At 45.9% G+C, this 14,321-nt stretch overlaps 1 non-coding gene across 1 annotated transcript; it reads left to right on the top strand.

Moving 5' to 3' along the window:
• Positions 1–852: 852 nt before the first annotated feature.
• On the top strand, positions 853–961 carry LOC136519181 (small nucleolar RNA R71). The gene has a single exon (XR_010774742.1). It is a non-coding gene; the product is annotated as a small nucleolar RNA R71 (small nucleolar RNA).
• The last annotated feature ends 13,360 nt before the right edge of the window (positions 962–14,321 follow it).

Here is a 14,321-nt window from a genome sequence, read left to right as displayed (position 1 = left end):
GCCCCATGGTCTTTGGGAGAGGACCGACTTCGCTGCCTCCATGAGCCTCCGAGGACCCACTACGAGGGGTCAATGTGGCAAGTAGGGCGCCGCCACAATGCCTTTGCTAGTTGGAGGTACCAATAACCTTCGCCTGCCAGGACTACCTATGACACATCCCTAGCCCAGGGCATTGTTAGCCCCATTGTTGGGTGGGCATGCCTCATGAAGGTGCTGATGGATGGCTCTAGCAGCCTTAACATCCTCTACGCTGACACCCTCGGCTGCATGGGGATCTCAAGGAAGGACCTCTACCTAGGAGGGGCTCCCTTCTTCGGGGTCATCCCTAGGGCCCAAGCCATTCTTCTCGGAAGCATCTGGCTCGCCATTACATTCAGGGATCCTACCAACTTCCAAAAGAAGGTTCTCGACTTTGAGGTGGTTGACTTTGCTAGTCTCTACCATGCTCTGTTGGGGCGGCCATGCTATGCGAGGTTCATAGCCATCCCACACTATGGCTGCCTGAAGCTCAAGATGCCAGGCCTATGGGGGTCATCATGGTCGCCTCCTCCATGGCCGAGGCATATTCATGACTTCTTGCTTCTCATTGGCTCGGTCTTTAAGCTTCTTCATCAGCAGGTCCATCTTGGTAGACAGCATGTCTACTTCCTTGAGTTATGCATACCTCCACTTATCTTGTGGGTCTAAACTCATTTTTCATTCCAGCCTTGGTTGGAGACCATCTTCTCCATGAGAGCTATTGCAGCTGGGAGTGTGAGTGACAAGAAAGCACCTCTAGTAGCAGCATCCATAGTCTCATGGGTACTATTGGTCAACCTAGGGTAGAAAGTCTACATGAGTAGCCAATTCTCCATCCCATGATGAGGATATTCTAATATGTAATCTTGGAAGCATTCCAATGCCTCAAGGACAGATTCATCATGTCATTGCTGAAAACTTGAGATTCTCCCATGCAGAGCATTGGTCTTGCTTGTAGGAAAGAACTTGGCTAGGAAGGTGGTGGAACAGTTATCCCATGTAGTATTTCTATCTTTGTTGGTGTAGAACCACTGCTTTGCCTTCCCCAAAAGCGAGAATGGGAAGTGGCGAAGTAGTATGGTGTCTTCGGTAACTCCTTTGATGGTGAAGGTGCTATAGATGTCCAGAAAGTATTAGAGATGAGCACTCACATCTTCATGTGCCTTCCCACAAAACTGGCTTGCTTGCACCATGTTGATGAGAGCTGGCTTGAGCTCAAATCCATTGTCTCCAACATTAACTGTTAGTTCAATATGGATGTTGGCTATAGTTGGAACAGAGAATTTGTAGAGTCTTGTCAACCATGGCTTCAAATTTAGGTGTTAAGCTTTGCCTTATCTGGTTGTTTTCCGACTCTAAAGCTAAAACTTTCTTGAGTTTAGCCTTAGTTCTCTTAAGTAATGCTTCTGGATCATCAATGTAGTTTGCCAAAAGGTCAAAACTGGTCATACATTACCCTGCATAAGATACAAAAGTAGATAGAACAAGGGTAAGCCTATTTGAGCAGAGGTCAATGGTTATCTCGATCACATCAATAAGTATAAGTCTAACAATACTTCCTTTGCCTAGCTACCTTCCCTGGCAACGGCGCCAGAAATGCTTGTTGGTATTTACTAACTTATCACTTATTTTAGTAGCCACCTAATGTATGTCTACATCTCTTAACATTACTTTATTATGTTGTCATTCTAGTGATGATGCCAGAGATGCTTGTTGATACTACTTAGCATTACTACTAGAATAATACTAAGTAGCTCTTTATTATTTTATGTGACTAGGAAGAATATATATGTATATGAATGAAAGGGATCTACAAGCGCACAGATAATATACCATTGTAGCACTTCACTCGGGAGTATTCTAGGTATCATTATTTATATTTTTACCATAGGGAAGGTTAGGCGAGGACGTGTATTGATAACTTATACGATTGATGGAGAAGTAAACCATAACCAATATTCTACTCATAACAGGGGTCAGTCAAGAGATAAATGTATATGAATAATAAATAATAACTAATCATTGATCACTCAGAGTACTCCTATCTATGGCATTAGTATGATTAAGTAGAATATTAGAGGAATAATTATGAAGTCATTCTTAATTATAAGTCAAAGCATACATTGATTAGTGCAATTACACCTAGTAATCATGGCTAAGAACAACTTCATATCTATACATAAGGGATATTACTAAGGATGTTAAGAACAGAACCTGTCTTCCTTCATAACTAGATCCTACTTGTATACCTATATTCGGGGAGTGGACTACAAAGGACTCAACGGGAGTGTCACATCCACGATCTACCACATGATCTAGAATATAGGGTGTATCCACAGGTAAACAACGTATAAGCACCACACTTACACAATGTCAACCACTCACCCATGGTACCTTAGAGTGAGCGCTATACAAACTTATGCATAAATATAAGGATAATCTAGCTGTACTAAGTATATAATCAAAGTAGACCATGAACATGATAACTAGGAACATAAACGATATGAATAATGTTGTCATAACAATTATAGCAAACATACAAAAGTAATGAGAGATACAAAAGACAGGGGTACAAAGATTACACCAAATCATGCTCTATCGCTAGAGCACCTCCATGGGTAGCTCTATCGCTAGAGCACCTCTGAAGTACTCCTATGGTGCATCACCTTGGAGGACAGGAGGAAGTTGCTCCTTGACATCCACGGCGGCATATGCGGACACCATGTGACACCATGCGCCCTCATGGGGAAAGCTTCCAACATGGCTTCTACTAGCCAACTCCCTCACCAACGCTCGAGACCTCATCAAGATGTGCAAGGGATGTCAGTACTACGCCAAGTAGAGTCGCCTGCTGGCCTAGGCACTCTAGACAATCCCCATCACTTGGTCGTTCATGGTCTACTGCCTCGACATGGTCGAGGAATTCAAGAAGGATCCTGAGGGCTTCGATAACCTCCTAGTCGCCATCAACAAGTTCACCAAGTGGATCGAGGTCTGGCCCATCGTCAACCTCAAGTTTGAGCAGGTGACCGAATTCATCCAAGACATTATCCATAGGTTTGGAGTTCCCAACCGCATTATTACTGATAATGGCACCTAGTTCATAGGTCGCAAGTTCCTAGACTTCTGTGATGCCTGGCGAATCTAGGTGGACTAGGCTATGGTCTACCACCCTGAGTCCAGTGGCCAAGTTGAGCACGCCAACGGGTTGATCCTATAGGGGATCAAAACCCGCATCTACAATGAGCTCAAGATTCATGGCGAACGATGGGTGGACAAACTCCCTTCCCTGCTCTAGAGCCTATGGATGAGCATGAACCGCTTGATGGGGTACACCCCCTTCCTCATCTATGGAGCTGAGGCGGTCATCCCCTCTGACCTTGACTTCAATGCTCCGCGCGTCCACTTCTATGACGAGCAATGAGTCGAGGAACAATGCCAAGCAGATGTCAACATGCTCGAGGAGGTGCAAAACATCACTGTGGTGCGATCTGTTGGCTACCAGTAGGGGCTTCACCGCTATCATGTTAGATGGGTATGCAAGTGTTCCTTTATTGTAGGTGATCTCGTCCTTTGAAGATCCACCCCATCCAAGAAGGGCCACAAGCTATCTCCTCCTTGGGAAGGACCCTTCCACATCTCATGGGTGATTCGGTCAGGCACCTACAAGATTAGCACCATGGCGGGACACAAGTACGACAATGGGTGGAACATCAAATAGCTACGTTGTTTCTATCCATAGCGTGTTCCTTCCTATTTTCATTAATCGTACCTCTAACCCCTGGCAGGAGCCTGCCCCTCAGTGGGGCAAAAGCGGCATCCCCCTAGAAGGGGGCATCACTTGAGCTTCAAGGCCAACTCTGCCGAGCTTCAAGGTCACCCTAGGAAGGATACCAAAGTGCAAGGGACGCTTAGGAGATGAGCCCATGCGGTTGTAGCCAGGATGCCCAGAAGCGTCCCAACTGTCTGAATGAGTGATGTTCGACTATCAACTTTGAGCCACTCATGGTGACCCAATGAGGGATGCAGCGAGCCCCCGAGCACCGATAGATGGGCTCGAGAACTATATGAGTGGCTCGGTCAAGAAGCTAAGAATCTCCCCTTAGAGGACATGACCAAGGCACAAAACGACCATAAACTTGGGGTTCTCATGGACTTCCCCGCTAGTAGCACGGGTACAACAATCTTGGCCATCGAGGCTACTGTCGTGGTAGCCTAGCCTACTAAGGGAACATCAACCCTGAGCTAAAGGCTCTTCTAAGCCTATGAAGACTTCTAGGCCCCGGTGGCCTCGGGGGCTACGTCGGCTCCCTAGACAGAGCAGCTTGACCCCCTTGGTGGTGCATCCCCCAAAACCATCTAGCTCCTCAGAGTTGGGTTAGGAGCCACCGAGTAGTGGGCCCAACGAGGGCCCCATCCAAGGCTCGGTGTGCTCCCTGATCTATGGTTGTAGGAGGTCGGCCCTAGAAGGCCAGCTCAAGAGGATTGGAGCCTACTACCGTAGCCTTTAGAAGGGCATGGCGCTCTAGATGATTAGATGGCCCCGAGCTAGAGCCCAATGCTCTTGATCACCTGGCCTACGGTAGGCTCCGATCAAAAAGGAGGGTGCCCTAGGGCCTAAGGTTGGTGACTCCTAGATGAGTTCATCGAGTACTCGCTCGAGTCGAAGACCTATGTGACATAGACTCATGAAGGGATCAGCACCATCTCCGCTTGGCCCCGACAGCCAAACAACACCCATCACATTGGAGAAGGCCCCAAGCAGGGCATGAAACAACCTAATTTCCGTGAAGGGAAATCCATAGAGTCGAAGTGTAATAAGACCGTTGTAGATCATATTACCCAAATTCCAGTCAAATATCACATCCATACAATGTGATTTTAGAGTCCAAATAGTGTGGAATTATATAAATTATTACATCACCGCATTGGTAGAATCAAAAGTAGCATTCATTCAGAACAGCTTGAAGATAAGATCGTCAAACTCGAGCGTAGGAATGAACCCCTCAACTGTCAAACTCCTTAGAGCTATACTCCTCAGCAGAACCTGTGTGCCAAAATTTATCAGTACGATTTGTACTGGCCACTCCCACCTTATGAGCATTGCTTTGTGGAAATTGGATGCAAATTGGATATATTCAAAAGGAACCTATAAGGCTGGGGTTTCCTATGTTTTAGCATATCAAGTACATAATAATAGTTGGTCAAGTTTTAACACCATTCCCACTCACATTCCTATCCAGAGCCATATTTCGATCCTAGGATCGATATGCCACCATCTCCACACCATTACCATACCATCACTCAGTCGATAGGCCAACTCCCTCTCAGCACTGTCTCATGGCTCGTAGCCCCTGGCTATGACTGACACTCTCTCACGGGGAAAGAAGAGAAGGACTCATCTCACTATCTAGTTTAAGCGAAACCCAGGAAAGGTCCATAGCCGACAAGTCGGCACATGTATCGATCGATCAACCATACACTCTGTAGAGGTTTTACATAACCACAAGATCCACCTTCCTCACTGACCATTGTCAACTAGGCTGATTCCAGCCACTTGCTAGCCTAGAATAATGCCACTCTACCATTCAGCCCTGGTACACCCCAAGTCTAGTCTGGGGTGACTAAAACTGTGAGTCATGAGCTGGGTCCACAAGGTCTCCATGAAGTCTTAGAAGGGTGTGGGGGAATCCTCTGCGCCCCGTACCTCCTTACACTGTCCGCTATCAACCTAGCAGTAGTGGCAATATCCTACCAAGTAGTCCAGCCGTCCCACACCATATAGGGCGAGTGGTACATAAGGCTTTCCGATGAATCTGAGTACTAGTAAGTCCTTAGGGATGACTAAGCTAGAATGTCTTCACCAGGGTTTCCATTTACCGTGCCACCACAGCACCTCCATCCTAGGCTCCTCCTATCACAGGTTCACACCTAGGACCACCTTGTATACCATTTACCCACCATAGGTATCCATTTCCAGGGGTGCCCAGGTAGCACCCCATGGCAAGACTTGCCCCAGGCTCATCGTATACTCCAACTTGGTTGACACAACCCTCACCCTCCACACACCCAAGTCACACATGCAGCACTCTCTCCATAGTCTAGATAACACCAGTTTCCACCATGCTTTAATGTGGTATAAGCATAGTAGAAGTATAAGCAATGAAATATAGCAGTAAGCATGTGTCTAGCCTAATAGCAGGGTATGCAGGGGTAAGGTTGCGTCAAGGTAAAGGCCATCAAGTAAGCATACTACCATGCAAGTCCTATCATAGTATGATTATAACAGTAAAGTAAAGCAATAGCAGTTCTATATTAGCCATGCGTAATAGGTGCTATGAGATTGGGTGGGATGTGTCACCTTCAGTGTAGTCATCTCCGTACTCCTCATAGTACTCACGATCCTCGTCCATCTGGTTCTCCTCCGAGTCTGCATACGATCGAATTATAGTCGCATTAGCGACGTCTATAGAATAGCACAAAGAAGCAATAAAAATTCAAAAGAGCCAAATGCACTCAAACATGGGTTCATTACGTAAAGCTCAATTTTAGATGAATTTTGGTCCTGGTTTCGTATTTTTCTGAGGTCGTATGAATTAGTTATGAATTTCCGAAGTTTAAATCATCTCTGAAAATAATTAAGGCAGATTAATTCAGGGCTGACATGTGTCACACTATGACTGGTTCACGTGGCATGCTCATGTCAGCATGACATCATCCTCTCGGCTCCGAGCTAACAAGTGGGGTCCTGCTAACGTCATCTAGACGTCAGCATGACGTCATCATCATCATCAGTTTCGACAGGTGGGACCAGGAGCTCTTGGGTTACTGACATGTGGGTCTAGTCAAAGTCAATGTCAAGTCAACGGGTGAGTCAACGGTCAATGGATCATAGTCACTGACAGGTGGGCCACAGCTGTTGTCGTCAGTAGCTGACATCATCATGATGTCACCTCGGCTGTGTTGTTACTGACAGGTGGGACCCGCGTGACGTCATCATGATGTCAGCATGACGTCACCTACTGACAAGTGGGTCCATAGTCTCTGTGTTGCTGACATGTGGGTTCGATCAATCGGTTAATGTTGACCGGTCAACGGTCAACATAGACTAGGTCCAAACTAGGCCGGTTGGGCCTAGATACGGGCTGGGCTTTGGCCCACCACGTGGCATGCTGTGGCGTTGCCACGTCGTAGCCAAGGGCCTCCACTAGGGTTTGGTCCACAGATTGGCCCACACCGCGTGGCTCACGGTGGACTGGTGTTCATGGTCCATGGACCATAGGCTGGGTCTTTGGTGGACTGAGTCTATCCTTCTTCCCTTTGGCCTAGCCCACGTGCACCGGGTGCATGTGTGTGAGGCCAATGAGGGAATTCCTCTACTTCCTTCCCCGGCGTGCTCCCACCGGTGGTGAGCTCACCGGTGAGCTCCCACAGCGGCGTCGGCGTTCAATTGAGGTGGGGAAAAGCATCGCCAGGCCTCAGTGAGTACGATGGTGGGGTCAAGGTGGTGGCTAGGGCTTCCTAGGGCTTTGGCCATGGTGGTCGGCGGCTCGGCGTGGCGATGCTCGCCGGCAGGGCATCTAGGGGCAGTTCCAAGGGTCCTAGTGCCCCATTTTCTTTTAGACGGATAGCGGGAAGCAGGATGTAGCGTCGACGACGGCCATAGGGTGTGGTGGAGTCCGCACATGGTGGTGGTGCACAGCGGAGCTCCGGCCGAGGTCCGGTGCTCATGGCCAAGGCGCTGTGGCCGGCTAACGATGACTTGGTCTACGCAGCTATCCTCTAGACGTCACAACGGTGCTCTATGGCTATGTCCTAGTCTAGCAAGGCGGCCGAGTGCACATGTGGTGGCCGCGTCATGATGGCGACGTCGTGAGCACGGTGAGCACGTGCACTGCTATGGCATCCATGGGCTAGGAGAAGGTCTCAGCAAAGAAACTCACCAAGTGGTGCTGGCGGCGTTCAATGGTGGTGCGGTGGCGAGGCGCTGCCTAGTGGTGGAAGTCGTGTTGTCGGGGTAGGTGCTCAGGGCGGCGCTTTGGGCTTCGGTGATCGATGTCTCCGAGCTCCCTACTCGCCTCCCTCTTCCGAACTTCCTTCTCGTCCCTCTTCTCTCAGAGTGGTGCGGGCAGTTGGGCCACCGAACGACGGCGGTGGTCTGAGGAATCCCTAGGGCACTCTAGCATCGCTTTATAGCCCCGAGGTCCGAGCTTCACCCATGGTGGATGGGGCAGACAGCAAGCGATGTGCCAATTGCATCGGACGGGATCGCAGGCGTGGGTAGTTGGCACAGGGGTTGCATGGGCGCGGCGCCAAGGGAATAGGGCCAGGTGATTTGTGTGACCCTGGGCCCGCACCTATCGCTTTGGTCAGAGCTCGATCAGGAGGAGATGCCGGCGTGGGGAGGAAGAAGGCACTGTGTCGGGAGTGACTGACACGTGGGGTTCGGGTGGTAGCGGCAGCAGGTGGGGTAGACGGGCGCTGGGCGTGAGCGGCGTGTTGGGCCGGTCGTTCGGTCGCACGAGTTGGGCTGGCCTACGCGCGATGCAGGGCTAGTTTGTAGGGCGAGCCGGCTGCGAGGCCTTCTTCTTTTCTTTTCTTTTTCTATTTTATTTTTCTTCTTCTTTATTTGAATTCAAATTTGATTTGGAGTTTAAATTCAAATCTGGTGTACCTTATTTATTGGTTTTTTAGATATGAGGCCCACAACACTCTTTTATATATATTAGGAACTTTATTTAGCTATTTTGTCTAACAAAAATAGTGGTAGTTTTATTATACAACAATAGAAATGGTTTTCATTTTAACCATTTATTCTTTGGTTTGATTAATAATTACTTTGTGGTTTATTACTTTAAAGAAGTTGTAAAGCAAATCACTATTTGAGTTGACAATGTATGCATTACTTTATTTGTTAGAATTTAAATAAACATGATTAACAAATGACATGCTATGCTCATGAAATTGTCTAGCTGGGTTACAAGTAATGAAAAACCTAGGGTTGGCTCCTTCAGTTGTCACTCAACATTGCATGGGGAAGAAACAAAAATTTTGTAGTTGTGATTTTTGGTGTGTGGATTTTTGGGTTGTTACAGGGCGCAACACTCTTGTCAGCAAAAGACATCCCCACCAAGGAGGGTTTGGTCACCATAACATCGAATTTAGCCCTTCATCGCCATCATGCCAAGTGAGGCCACAAAGGGCTCAGGGCTCCTAATGTGATCCTAACATATGGGTATGTTAAGCCTCGGGTCCAATGGTTCCCGACTGAAGAAGACCCCCTGACCGACCCCTTTAGGATCACCTAGGGGCATGGGGGCTATGCCCATCAAGCACACTCATGCACACCCTCTAGCGAAGAGACCCAGCCAAGCCTGACTTGGCCATGACCTCCACCTAGGGCTTGGGGGCTCGCCCAAGCCCCAAGTTCCCGATATATGGCACATCCTAGCTCGGCCCTTGGCTCCTGCCTGGCTAATGACGCCAGCCAAGGCCAAGGCGCAAGAAGACAAGCCCTAGGCTACCAATGCTCGAGGGCTCCCTAGCGTCGCTCCCTAGGTGTGGCCCTACCAACTACTCCCCGATAGGGTCATGTCCGGAGCATGACACAAGAAGACAAAGCTTTCCTTTGGCCTCTAAGGGCTTAGGGGCTTTTGGGTCCATGCATTAGCCCCTAGAGCCAACCTCCTTCGCCACCAAGAAGCCTCTAGTAGGTCCACTTGGGTGAGGTCACTCCAATCCAACATAGCCTGACATGCAAAGTGTCCGAACAGAGCAGCCGGACGATGCCCAAGGCTTCTTCGGCTCTAAGACACCGCCACAGTCCATGACACACCGCTGCAAGACCCTTCTGAACTCCAAAGCATGTAGATCATAGACTAGTCCCCCAAACTACCATGTATCCAACCTATCTCGTTATATAAGGGATAAGGCTAAACCTAGTAGGGGAGAGGATCCTAGATCGATCACCAGACACTCCATTCCATTCCACCTGCCTCCGCTCTACAATGAGAGCAAGGCAACCTAGAGAGGGGCACCAAGACCTCCTCCTCGGTATCCCATCATCTTCCTCCTCTTCGATGATGGGGAAGGCTCCACCAGTGGTGAGGTAACCTTAGGATTAGCTCTAAGCTAACCCCCTACCAAATCTCTCTTTACACTCTATTGTAACCCCCTTGATTTTGGGTGCTCTTGAGTATAAGGATCATCAGCTGCTGGATATAGGGGCTAAATTGGCCTAAATCGAGATAAACTGTTGCATCTTCTCTGCGTGATTCTTGTGTTCTTGAGTCCACCCGAGCCACCAGAGACCCATACTCTGACACTGACTCAAACAACTAAGCTTGCCATGGTCCCCACAACACTTGGTCTGCCAAGTACCCTCCACTTCTAGCTCTATGCCAAACCCAGACATGGGGGATTACATGGGACAGATAGCGCTATCACCACCTACCGCCTACCCCTCAACCATAGGGCACGAGACAAATGATGGTAGCCTTTAGCCTAGACACCACGTCCACGCTATTGACTACTACTCTAGCGTTGTATAGGGTGATCCATCTTTATTGGGAGCCCTCTACTAGAGTATCTGCAATGAGAATGGACGACGAACCCGCAAGTAAATAATGAAATGACTGACTTAAAGTAGAACTCACCACCAAAGATAAACATGAACATTATACTCCAAGTAGTATTCGAAACATAGAGGTACAAGTGGAGAGGAGCCGATGATTCTTGGCATTCCTTCCACTAAGTGTACAAGGGGCCCCAAGTACACAAATGGAGGTAGCCAACAACTCTAGTACTTCTCCACTCTTACTCACTCACTCCCTATACTAGGACTAGCTAGAGAGCTAAGATATGAATGGAGCTCTTCTCTCTTCTTGCTACATTGTGTCTCCTTTGTGTTGATGATTGATCAATGAGTTAGGGAGAGGTCCTCCTTTTATAGGTGGAGACTGAGGGGTGTGTTCCTTGGAATATTCCTTGTATCTCCTCAAAAGGAAGGAGCAAACCACCCTCAGCATTTAATTTACCGCCATCCCCACCTAACTATCCTTGGAGAGGTGGTATGAACCGACCAGGCAAGGTTGGGCTTGAGGCAAGCCACTAGGGGTGCGCTCACACATGGGTGTGGTTGTACCCTAGGTGGGCCACCTTGAGTCCAATTTTGTCGGGCTACCTACTATGATCTCCTGGACTTGCCCCATGGTGGTGTTGCGCAGAGTTGAGTTGGTTTCATTCGATTTTGGGCTTGTTCTCCACCTATTCTAGGCCCTGATTTGCTTGGTTGTGGGCCTCCTTCCCCTTTGGCTCATGTCGAGTATTTGTATTGTTATATTTCTTGTATACTTCAGGTATATTTCTTGTGTAATTCTGACATGTCGTCCCTACAAAAGATCAAACACTAAAACTTGTGGAATTGATTAGTTATAAGCCCTAATTCTAAGTTTAGTGTCCTGTATTGGTTTATTTTATGTGATAGTTAGCTGTTAAAAGTGTGAGTTAAGGACCACCAACAAGCTCCTCCACACTTAGTCCTTTGCTTGTCGTCGAGTAAAGTTCTAAGGACTAAGTTGGTTCATCTCCTCGATTGAAATATGCATATAAGTTATTCCAAACCTCACCTAAACCTATGAACTTCTGAGTGTCTACCATAGAATCTTGAGTAATTGGATAATGGAACGGTAAGGATTCAAATCTTCCTACTCTACTCTTGCTTAGAAACTTGGGTTTTGTTTGATTTTGAAAATGTAAATGTTAGCTTTGCTCCTCAAAATGATTCTCTCAGGTCACTCATATCAGTTATTTTTAGTTCCTCACTTAGGCAAAAGATGTTGCCTTTACTTCCTACCTCTACAAAGGCTTATGTGGAGTTCTTAGGTAGGGTAAAGTGTGGCATACTTACCTTGCACATGCTGCGAAGTCAAAATCCGGATCTAATGAGAAATAAGTCATACAATCCGATCAAGAGGTGCAAGTGTGTGGTATTTTGTGGTTTTTGTGGAAGAAATACTCCTTTATTGTTTTTTATCTTTCTTTTTTACCATGGGTTTCTTTTCGAGAGACCATGGCAATATCTTTTTTCTTTCTTTTTTTCTTAGACTTTTTGAGTCCATTCTCTTTGGACTTCTTTGAGTCCTTTTTATTTTGGACTTTCCTTTGCCTATTTTTTTCTTTTCATTGTCATGCCTCTCTTTTTTATGAAACCTTGGTGAAGCGAGTTCGAGAATTTTCATGGAGCTTTCTTTTTGTGGGTGGATGGAAGGAATTTTTGTGCTAGCTTCTAGTGTTGAAGCTTAGCTTTATTTTATGGGTGACGTGTACGTGCTCTTGAGTCAATAAAGCATGAAATATTTCTTCACAAAGTATCACAACATTTTGACAAAGCTCAGTACAAGAATAAGTAGCATATTTGACAAGGTTTTGAAAGGAATTCATCTTTTGGCCTTGGTAGGTATTTAAATATCATTCGAGGAGCATGCTAATTGAGTTTTTGATTTTGTAAAATAAATCTGAAGTACTTTGCAAAAGCGAGCAAGTTTCATTTCCATCCTACTATATCTCATATTCGAATCACTAGATAAAATGGGGTCCCTATGACAAGTATTCACAAGTTGTAGGAATATTAGCGAGGAATAAAGAGTATGCAAACTTTAATCAAAAGGTAGCATGGAGTTGGAGCATTGTCGTAAAATCATATTTTAATTTGTTTAATTTTACTATTTATTCAAAATAAGGGAGTGAGGATGCACAAACCAAGTTTAAAAAAGGTTTGATCTTTTGTGCATTTTGGGGAGAAATGCTTGAGCTGATTGCCTCCCCCACACTTGTTTCTTGTACCTGCATTTATTTTCTAGAAAAAAACAAAGACAGAAACAACAAGGGCTCTACCAGTTGAAAACTAGGGAGCCTAAATCCTATTATTATTATTATATTTTTATTTTAATTATTTCTTTATTATGATAAATATTTTTTATTTGTTCACCCAACTCTTTATATTTTAGCATAACTCAAACAAGGCTAAGGTAGAATTGCCGAAATAAACATAGCCTTGATTCATCTCCATCATGAGTTACCTACTTTGTTTATGAAAGTAATTACTCAAAGTTCATTAATCAAAATCCAACACCATGTTAAATTTTTGTTAAAGAAGGCTATTTTAATCTAAGCACCATGCTTAATTTAAAAAGCCTATGGATGTACTACAAGTGAATACACCCAAACTAGAGCATACAACATAAGCAAGGGAATTATGAATTTGTTGTATTTTTGTAGAGACAAACATGAGTAAATGGGTTGGTGAACAATTATTACCCTTGCATACCTGAATATACTTATTGGCAGCATATGTGGATGGAAGTTTTCATACAGCTATAGTGGTGGCTTGATCATACATGGTTCAACTCAGGCGGGTACCAAGCCTAGGCCACACACATGGCTAGTGTGAATGGACCATGGGCCTTGGTGGTAAGCAAAGGCTTAAAGGAGAGCCCTTCTTGCTTGTGAGAGCAATGCTGGGTGGAGTTAGGTGGCACATTAGTGTTTTATGTTGGCCATGTTGGGCCAGCCTACTCCTTTTCTCTCCTCTCCTTCTCTTTTTTCATATATATCTCATATATTTTTTCTTCTTTTTTAGCCCCCTTTTTTTATAGCTCTCACTTTTTTATATAGCAAGGTAGAGCTGACATCATCATTTTTTCTTTAGATGGCCTTTGATATGGATGGAACTTGTAGTGAGGCTCTCACCATCCTCCCCCACACTTGGACTTTTGTGAAAAAGTCAAGTGTGTAAGGTCGGAATCTCCTGTTTGAGTGTGTTCCCTCACCGAAGGGCATCAAGGTACAGTTGATGTAGCTCTCATATTCTCTAGTATCGTATGTCCCTTGTTCTTCTTAGTCTCAACCTAAAATGGTTAGCGACAAGAATACCCGAAGGTGCATACTAACTTGAAAACATGTTCTTGCTTTTATTAAAAAAGATTTTTTTTTATTTTTATTACTATTATTATTATTATTGTTTTTTATGATAGTATGGGGTATCTCTTGGCAGTGCTTAGTTTATGGTCATAAGCTTGATCGTGGGAACTTCACCTTGCAGCTATCAGTGGTGGTATAGTTCCTAGCTTCACCACCAAACATTTAGCATTAATGTTCAAGCTGCAAGGTTAGTGCCATAGTGCTTCTACGGGATTTGCAAATATTTGTGGAAAACAAAAGCATCCACAACCATCCTCTTAAAAAGTTTGAAGTCAAGGGTTAAGAGGTAGTTGCGATCCACGTAGAAGCAAGTGGCACTAAGC

Source organism: Miscanthus floridulus, chromosome 17 (assembly GCF_019320115.1).
Source record: "Miscanthus floridulus cultivar M001 chromosome 17, ASM1932011v1, whole genome shotgun sequence".
NCBI lineage: Eukaryota > Viridiplantae > Streptophyta > Magnoliopsida > Poales > Poaceae > Miscanthus > Miscanthus floridulus.
This window is presented reverse-complemented; position numbering and strand designations above follow the sequence as displayed.